The following is a 9,875-nucleotide window of genomic DNA, read 5'->3' on the forward strand; positions in this document are numbered from 1 at the left end:
GCCGTGCTGAGAGGTCCCGATTCCAGCTGCGAAGGCGTGTCAAATGGCGAGCGTGTTCAGCATACATGGCAACAAACACGTAAGTAAAAATGCTTATATTGTTGGGCTAATACAGTTCTTGGTAATATTAATCTGGTTGTCTTGAGTCCGGTGGTTCTGGAGGACCCGACTCCAGTGGTCTCGAGTCCGGTGGTCCTGGAGGACCTGTCTCCGGTGGTCCCAAGTCCGGTGGTCCTGGAGGAACCGGCCCTGGTGGTTCCAGAAGTTACTGAGGACCATCCCACCCATACCTCATGCAAAGTAGCAAAGTCGACTCTGGTGACCTCAAGTCAGATGGTCCTGGAGGACCCGACTCTGGTTGTCTTGAGTCCGGTGGTTCTGGAGGACCCGACTCCAGTGGTCTCGAGTCCGGTGGTCCTGGAGGACCTGTCTCCGGTGGTCCCAAGTCCGGTGGTCCTGGAGGAACCGGCCCTGGTGGTTCCAGAAGTTACTGAGCAGTCCACTCTTTTTATCTCTCCCAGGATCCTTGCCCTGCCGGCTCTACCCAGGCTCCTTGCCTTGCTAGCTCCTACCAAGCTCTTTGCCCTGCCGGCCCCACCTAAGCTATCTGTTTTGCTGGTCCCACGTAAGCTTCCTGCTTTGTTGGCCCAGGAGCCTGCCCCAGAACCCGCTTCAGTCTGTGAGCCTTCAGAGTCCACTCATGAACTTACTCCGGTCCAGGAGCCCTCAGAATCCAATCCAGAGCCCGCTCCAGTCAGTGAGCCTTCAGAATTCACTTCAGAACCCGAGGTGGTGGGTTCTGCTGTGGAGGCCCTCGAGGTGGCGGCATCCGCTTCAGCTCTCCTCTGGGTGTTGCTGTCCATTCCTGAACACTCAGCCTGCCTTGTCATGGCCAAGGAGAACATGTGGTTGAACTGTCTGCCAGTCCCGTTACAGCCGTCAAGGCTGTTACTAACATCTCTGTGCTTATCTTTGCAATACTACCTGAGTTGCTAGGAGGTTCATCGGCCCTGTCAGCTCCGTTGAGGTGGTCATCAGTTCCGCCTTTTCATTCTGCCAAGCTCCTGGTTCGGTTTTTTTTTTTGTTTCTCTGGACTTCAGTTCCCATCACCCTTTGCTTTGACGTTCTATTCTCATTACATTCAGCTGTGTCTCATTATCTTGTTAACTCATCCTCATATAAGCTCGGGTTTCTGTGTCCTTAGTTGCTGGTTGATTTGTTTTCTGTTACGTGTTTCTTTATTCTGGTCGCGCTGTTTTTGGATTATAATAAATGCTGCACTTGGATCATCCTGTTTGTGAGTGTTCCGTGACAATATCTAACTCTTTTACTTTAAAACAGCCTGGAAAATCCGGCTTCCCTTCATATATGAACCCCTTAAAAAATCCATCTATGCAAGCAATGGAATGCATTTGTCCAATTCCTAATCATACACAACTAACCTACAGCAGCTGTTGCTGGCCAAGCAAGCTTTGTACACAGATTATCCATTGTGTCCAAGCTCCCACATTCCCGCTGTGATATTGCAACACAGGGTTGAAACAGCCCTTCCCACTGTCTGCACTTCTGAATAAATTTTGCTAAATCCCTTTACACCAATAACCAATTTGAGGTCATTATTTTCTATACTGCTTTAAGGGAAATGGTGACACTTACCTTTTTGCCCTCCTTAGTTATTCAGCGAACATATTTTTACATCATTCTCCATTTTTAAAAGAAATTTCATAGCATTGGGGTATAATTAGGTTGGAAAAAATGTAACCATGCACTGAATTGAACACATTTAAGCAGTGTTAATATGAACACATTTAAACAGTTTAATATTACACCCATTCTTGTCACAATGAGTATTTAAAAGAAGCCTTGAACCCCTTAGTTAATACAAGCGTAAATGAGAAAGGATCGGAGTGAGCCAACTGACAGCACAGGGACTAAGCAATTTTTGAATATTACTGACCCAGCATTTGGAAATACCTAACACAAGACGGCAAAAAAATGAATGCACTTTTAGTCCAGAAATCCTTTCACCTCCTTACATTCAACTGATCAGATTAAGAGAGAGGTTTAAGAAGATTTGGACAAAAAAAACCCTGCAATGGAAGGAGGAGTGGAAAAGGTGGAGGGGGGAGAACAGTTTGCGATTCAGTAGCCCCAGGCAATTCATCATAGAAATTGAGTTTCTAATGCAGCATCTTGTGAATCCCTTTTGCTCTGTCAACGTTTTAATACATTACATTGAGAAATTGTAAATCATGTTATAAAAAGGCCACCGAAAGCTGGCACTAACTGCCCCCCTTAACTAACTCTTTCATTTCTTAGTTCCTTCTCTCTTTCTTACTCTTTACATCTCACACTCGCACACATACCAGTGCTCTCCATACAGAGTTGGATCTGTCGGAGAAAGAAAAAAAAACAATAATAAACCTGCTGCAGGTCCTGTTTCTTACAAGAGAAAAAGGAATCTAAATCTCATCACGCCTGTTAAGTTGTGATTTGAAGAGAGTAGAGAGTTGTGGGCCTTGACACATTCTGTAGACTGAGTTTGTTTCTTTCCTTCTATTTCCGCTCTTCACCATCCCTCTCACTACCGTCTGTCAAAAAGAGGGACAAAAGCAGACAAATGGAGGTGGATATAATAGCGGACTCAAGTCACCACTCAATGAGAGCTAGTGAACGTGGCACTCTAGTAATAATTCTTATGTCATGTAAGATCATTGAAGTCGAAGTGTCTGAAGACTAAACCTCCTTTTTGCATACAGTCCAAACAATGAACCTGTGCTATCGCTGCAGTTTAGTTCATGGCATTCATGGGCTCAGAACAGCAGCAGGGAATCTGAAATATGGCTTGTCTTTCAGGAGAGTGATGCAATATGTGGTTATACAGTGTTTGAATTGAACTTATTAGTCAAGGTTGGTGTTTCATTCAACTTATGATTGTACATACACTAAATAAGAATTATAAGAGTGTCCATGATAAAGATAAGAAAACATCTTTACAAAAAAAATCTAGTTTAAAACACATATGGCATGTTCTTGGAAATATAGTCTTTAAATAGTTGGTTTCACAGAGGTTAAAATAATTTTTTTACTACTTTTCAAATAATGTGTAAATACATTTTGCAATCTGAACTAACCTTGACTTGTCTATTAATAAATAAGTAATGTCACACACACACACATTATTTATACATGAGTGTGTGTGTGTGTGTGTGTGCATATATATATATATATATATATACACACACACACACACACACACACATAGAGTAAATAGTACAATACTACCAGACTTTACTATACTATTTATTTCAAATAAAATAAATCGCACACTAAAATCTACCATAATCAGTTAAATAATTGTCGATTTTGCAACAAATATAACCTTTATCAGGGACTTCATGGCTGCATTTGTAGTCATAAATCTTTCAGTAAATCTGTTATTAATATGCATAAGTGTTATAATCTTGTCTTGAATGGGCAGCCGTGTGAGGGGGAGATTTGGGGAATCCGACATAAGTTTTCAGACAAGAAAATGGTCACCCTCTTAATCAAATTCGAAATTACGCTTTTCATATCGATCGGTGGAGCATGTAGCTGTCACTGAATATTACATATCTTAACATCCTACCATTAAGAAACCACTTCAGCTGACTGCATTACTTATTGTACTAATAAACTTTGTAAAAAAAAAATTCTTAATTGACACAGTTCATCTCCCTCAGATATGAGAGATGATTCCACACACCCGAGAAGGTGTGCATCTGCTACATGTGTGGACACTGGCATTAGCATGCTAATAAAGGACTGTGAACCAACGCGTATGTAGTGTGTGTTTATTTGTTTATTTACATTAGACATGTATTGGGCGTAATCTAAGTTCTCACTGTGACCAGCTGAAGACTCTTGCTGCCTCTCAGGAATCATTAGCTGGCTGACTGTTCAGGTGCAGCGAGCTCTGTCACACAACTAAACTTTATTTAATGCTTCAGGAGGCTGTTTCACTATGGGTCTCATGTGTAACAAAAAAGTAATCTCAAGGTGACGAGAGGAGAGCCGCAAAGACGCACCGTTCCTTCATCTTCATCCTTCCAACCTCCCTGGAGCTCTTGCCTGTGTGAAGGTGATATTTCTGAAAGGCTCCCTGGACATATGGTTTATGACGTTAGGAACATCCCAGCATCCCAGAGTCTTTCAGCAGCTGCCATACTATTCTCTCAATAAATCACTGCAAGTAAGTATGTAAATAAATAAGTAAATAAACAAATAAATAGTCTTGTTTTTGAATAATTTTTTTACAAATACATTTAACTAAGAACTAAAACTGCATAAGATATTGAAGGGATAATTCACCCAAAATGAAAATTTCATAATTTACTCAGCCTCAAATTGTTCAAATTTGTATGAATTTCTTTCATTTCATTCTTTCAACACAAAAGAATATATTTTGTAGCATGTTGGTAACCAAGTTGACGGTAGCCATTTACTTCCATAGTATGGGAAAAAATACCAAGTTCTGTTTTCAACAACTAAAATAAATTCATGAGGTTTGGAACAACTTGAGGGTCATTAAATGATTAAATGAAAAGAATTTTCATTTTTGGGTAGACTATCCCTTTAATGGTATAATTCTGTTATCATTTATTAACCCTCATGTTGTTTCAAACCTATATGACTTTCTTTCTTGCATGAAACACAAAAGAAGATATTTTGAAGTTTGGTTGTTATAATTTTTTTCACAAACAGAACAACCAAAAAAATATATTCTTCAAAATACCTTCCTTATTTGTGCTCCACATAAGAAAAAAAGCTTATAAGAGAATTTTACAGACATGATTACTTAGTTTTATTATGTTTTATACATGGATATATATTTAGACTTTATCAAAGACTACTTAATTGTAGCTTATTTGTAGATTATGTCTAATTTGTACCATAAAAATTGTCATATTTCTCAGTCATTTCCTATGGAAGATCAAAAGTGTGACTTTTAAGCCCAATTAACATTTTCCATTTAGGTCCACAGTTATTTGTGTGCTCTTGTTGCAAGTGCCACAAAAGTCACTAAGTTTCATACCATTCCAATGAAGTAAAAAAAAAATGTATAATAATAATTCAAAACATAAAATTTTTCAGCCTAAAATGACCAATGATGACCAGAAGGTTAACACAGTTGTATTTAACCCAGAAAGTTTATTTAAGGGCAGTAGAAACTTTGTTCATTCTTAAATTAAAAGCAATATTCCACTGTTTACAAATAGCTTAGATATGTATTGGTTGTAACAGCAAAAATCTTCCCTATTCACAGTCATAGATGAAGCTAGGATGTATTTAATTGTGTAAAAAGGCATAAAAAACACTGACCAATTAAACTGCTTTTAAAATGCTTATGGTAATGAGCCATGGCCTACATGTCATGGAAATCTCATCTCCACGAGTCTGCTTAATGCTTTTATCTGAAGGGAGTGTTTCACGTAGGACAGGTAAGTGAAACTGGGTCACTGAGCTTTACTTCCAATTTGCCACAGCATTCACAAAGTGTGAATCATACAATGATTTAATCTCACTTAAGTCCACTTAAACCCCTCTCTGCCGCAGAATGGCTCACTTGAACTGTCACAGGTAGGCCCATTTTATTGTACCATCTCTCCTGCTCTCCTTACACCAACAGAGCCACTATTACAAGAGTGTTTATGAACCAGCGGATTGACCTGACATCTCCTACAAATCCATCCAAACTCTATTCGACAGGATTAGGGTGTTAAGCGACCATATAAAGCCATTAATGCACCTCTGTCTGCGTTTAATAGGAGAAAATTATTGGTCATCCAATCTTTTACATTTAACACATTCTGTTAGCTTGGATAATTTAGAAGTTGCATCTGGTCTTGTTGAGATATATAGTTGAGTATCAGCATAACAGAGGAAACTAATCCCGTATTTTCTAATAATATTACCAAGGGGCAACATGTATATCGAAAATAGCAGAGGACCTAGGACAGATCCTTGTGGCACTCCATATTTTACTGGTGATAATTGAGATGACTCCCCATTTAAATGAACAAGGTGGTAGCGATCGGACAGGTAGGATCTAAACCATCTTAAAGCCTGCCCTTGAATACCTGTATAGTTTTGTAATCGATCTATGAGTATGTCATGATCTATAGTGTCGAACGCAGCACTAAGATCAAGTAAAACTAGCAATGAGATACAGCCTTGGTCTGACGCAAGAAGCAAGTCATTTGTAATTTTAACAAGTGCAGTTTCTGTGCTATGGTGGGGCCTGAAACCTGACTGAAATTCTTCATAGAGATCATTTTTTTGCAGGAAGGAGCGCAATTGTGCAGACACAACTTTTTCTAAAATTTTAGACATAAAAGGAAGATTTGAGATGGGTCTGTAATTTGCCAGTTCACTAGGATCTAGTTGTGGTTTCTTAATAAGAGGCTTAATAACCGCCAGCTTGAATGGTTTTGGGACGTGACCTAAAGACAACGACGAGTTAATAATATTGAGAAGCGGTTCTTCTGCTACAGTTAACAACTCTTTCAATTATTTAGTGGGTACAGGATCTAACAGGCATGTTGTTGCTTTCGATGCAGTTATAAGTTTATTTAGCTCTTCCTGTCCTATAGTTGTAAAGCACTGCAGTTTATCTTTTGGTGCGATGAATGAAGCTGAAGTATTATACGCTGTAGAATCTACATTTGTTATTGTATTTCTGATGTTATCTATTTTATCAGTGAAGAAATTCATAAAGTCATTACTATTAAACTGTGAGGGAATATTTAGATCGGGTGGTGTCTGGTTATTTGTTAATCTAGCCACTGTGCTAAATAAAAACCTTGGATTGTTTTGGTTATTTTCTATGAGTTTGTGGATATGCTCGGCCCTGGCAGCTTTTAGAGCCTGTCTATAGCTGGACATACTGTTTTTCCACGCAATTCTAAAAACTTCCAAGTTCGTTTTTCTCCATTTGCGCTCAAGACTATGAGTTTTTTTCTTGAGAGAATGGGTATTACTGTTGTACCATGGCGCAGTACGTTTTTCTCTAACCTTTTTCAATTTGATGGGGGCAACAGCTTCTAATGTATTAGAGAAGATAGTGCCCATGTTGCTAGTCATTTCGTCTAGTTCATGTGCATTTATGGGTACACAGAGCAGTTGAGATAAATCAGGCAGGTTATTTGTCAATTTGTCTTTGATGGCTGGAACAATAGTTCTGCCAGGACGATAATGCAGAGCCATATAGTTAATATCAGTTAGGGATGCACCGATACCACTTTTTCCAGTACTCGCCCGATACCGATACTTTTATTTTTGGTACTTGCCGATACCGATCATCACTTTGAGGTACGATATCTATGTCAGTAAGATCAATTCCATGCGATATAATTAAATCTAGCGTATGATTAAAACGATGAGTGGGCCCGGTGATGTTTTGCTTGACTCCAAAAGAGTTTATTATATCAGTAAACGCAAGTCCTAATGCATCATCTGTATTAGCAACATGAATGTTAAAATCTCTGACAATTAGCGCTTTATCAACAGTAACCAATAGGTCTGAGAGGAAATCTGCAAATTCTTTTAGGAAATCTGTATACGGCCCTGGTGGTCTATACACAGTAGCCAGAGCAAGAGATATGATAGATTTATTTTGCATATCTGACAGTGTAACATTAAGCAGAAGTATTTTGAATGAGATAAACCTGTGTCCTGTTTTCTGAGTAACATTGAGAATATCACTATATATTGTTGCAACACCGCCGCCACGACCAGTCTGACGGGGCTCATGCTTATAACAGTAGCTTGGTGGAGTAGACTCCACAAGCTACAAGAGAGGGGCTTTCGTCGCCCTTCAGGATCGCGGGTATCTGCACAGAAACATCGAGAACACGCGCACCAGGTAAACAGTAAGTGTGCACTTTATCTTCAGCTAACGTAGCACAGACGTGCCGGACGATGGAGTAAATTTATATGTCATATACAACAGTTCTTTCTAGTCCTCGAATCTGATTGGCTTAGAGTCTTTTCCAGAAATGTGATATTCTAGTGATAACAGAACTCAAACCGTTTGTATCACTCCTCTTGCTCATACAGTATATTAGGGCCTAGTGTGCAAGCTCTGCCACAAATACGTGCATGGCATTAACACAGCAAACACAGATTTGTACCATTACATTGGAAGTACAGACTTTTCAAACAGAGTATTAAGTTCAACCACAATTATTTCTTTGTATCGGATGGGGATGGATCATAATATTCAAATCCTTCTTTAACCTTTCATAGCAGGAGGATTAGAGAGGAAAGTCTCCATTCCGAACTGTTTCCTCACCCCCCCACTCGCCAGCAATAATAACGATCATTATCACTATTGTGTGAAAACGGATTATTATATCAGTGTATAAACCCAGGAACACCCCTACTATTATAAAGTTATTTCATTCTGCTCAGGACTGCTGTCTGAGAATGGCAGGGGTCCCTGGCAGTCACCGAGGCCATCATGGGTGACTGCGCTTCTGATCCGCCATTGTCTGAGCAGCACAGTGTCTATTCCAGGAGTTTAATATACTTAAGCGGCACACTCTCTCACTCTTGATCTTAAATATTTGATCTGAGGAAAATGAAATCCAACAGTGCAGAAACATATTCCTCATTCACATTAAGAGAGTCGTGTCCCTGGAGCGAGCTACAGCACACTGCGGAGGAAGAAGAAGAAACTCGACCAGTATGTACGGTTTGGGATTTTAGTTAACAGGAACAGTGTTCATTACTTTGTTAAAGATGTTGATGAATAGTTATCAAAGCATGTATGTAAAAGTTTAGAGTATTTTAATAAAAGATGAGAAAAAGAAGGAAAAAAGAAAGAATTGAAAGATGGTCTGACTGTAATGAAGTGATTCTTCAATGAACACACTTCACTGGTGATTCACATTAACATTCATCTCACAAAACTGACTTCAAACTCTTTCAACAATCACATAACCTGAATAAACATCAACTTTTGTTCTGTAAACTTCAGATATCTTGACCTTGTAAGGAAGGAACATTTATTTAAATTATAGCAATAGACTGTGAAAACGTAAAGTCAAGATTTAAAATAAAACTGCTGGAGAGTCTAAAGCCGCAAGTGGCAATGGTCTTTATTTTTCTCTTATTTTTGTATTTAAAGAGTTTTAGAAACAGCGCAGTGCTCAAATTCATCTTGAACACAAACTAAAGTAAAACTTCTATTTCATTTAGTTACTTTTCCCTTCAATTCTTTCATGTTTAATATTCCATAGCAAGGTCACACTTCTGTGCTTCCCCACACCCCTCGGTTTTCATACCAGCGTGGTTATATTTCTTAAACATGTGCACTTCTTTAATTAAATCATATCTCGATTCAGTCCATCTCAGTCTTATTGACAGCAAGGTCATAAAACTATTAAGAAAAGTCGTCTGTAAAACTGTCATGAGCAAGAGGTGGTTCAAGAGGTTAATTAAGTGCCAACTGCGGTTTCTTGGAATTCTTCCATCAGAGACAACCTGGAGGGAGAGCGGCATTCCTGCACAAAGATGTGCGTGCTCAGTTAAGCAGAAACACAAGGGCACCATCACTATTTGTATAAATGAAAAAAAAAAAAAAAACGTATGTTTTTGTTAATGTATTAAGCTGTGCCACTGAAAATGTTATATTGCAGAAAACCAATTATCCACTGAACAGCTTTTGTGTAAACAGGATCAGCCTAAGATCAGTATATATATACAGGTGCATCTCAATAAATTAGAATGTCGTGGAAAAGTTCATTTATTTCAGTAATTCAACTCAAATTGTGAAACTTGTGTATTAAATAAATTCAATGCACACAGACTGAAGTAGCTTAAGTCTTTGGTT

Source organism: Sinocyclocheilus rhinocerous, unplaced genomic scaffold (genome assembly GCF_001515625.1).
Source record: "Sinocyclocheilus rhinocerous isolate Xijiao unplaced genomic scaffold, SAMN03320098_v1.1 scaffold4435, whole genome shotgun sequence".
Taxonomy (NCBI): domain Eukaryota; kingdom Metazoa; phylum Chordata; class Actinopteri; order Cypriniformes; family Cyprinidae; genus Sinocyclocheilus; species Sinocyclocheilus rhinocerous.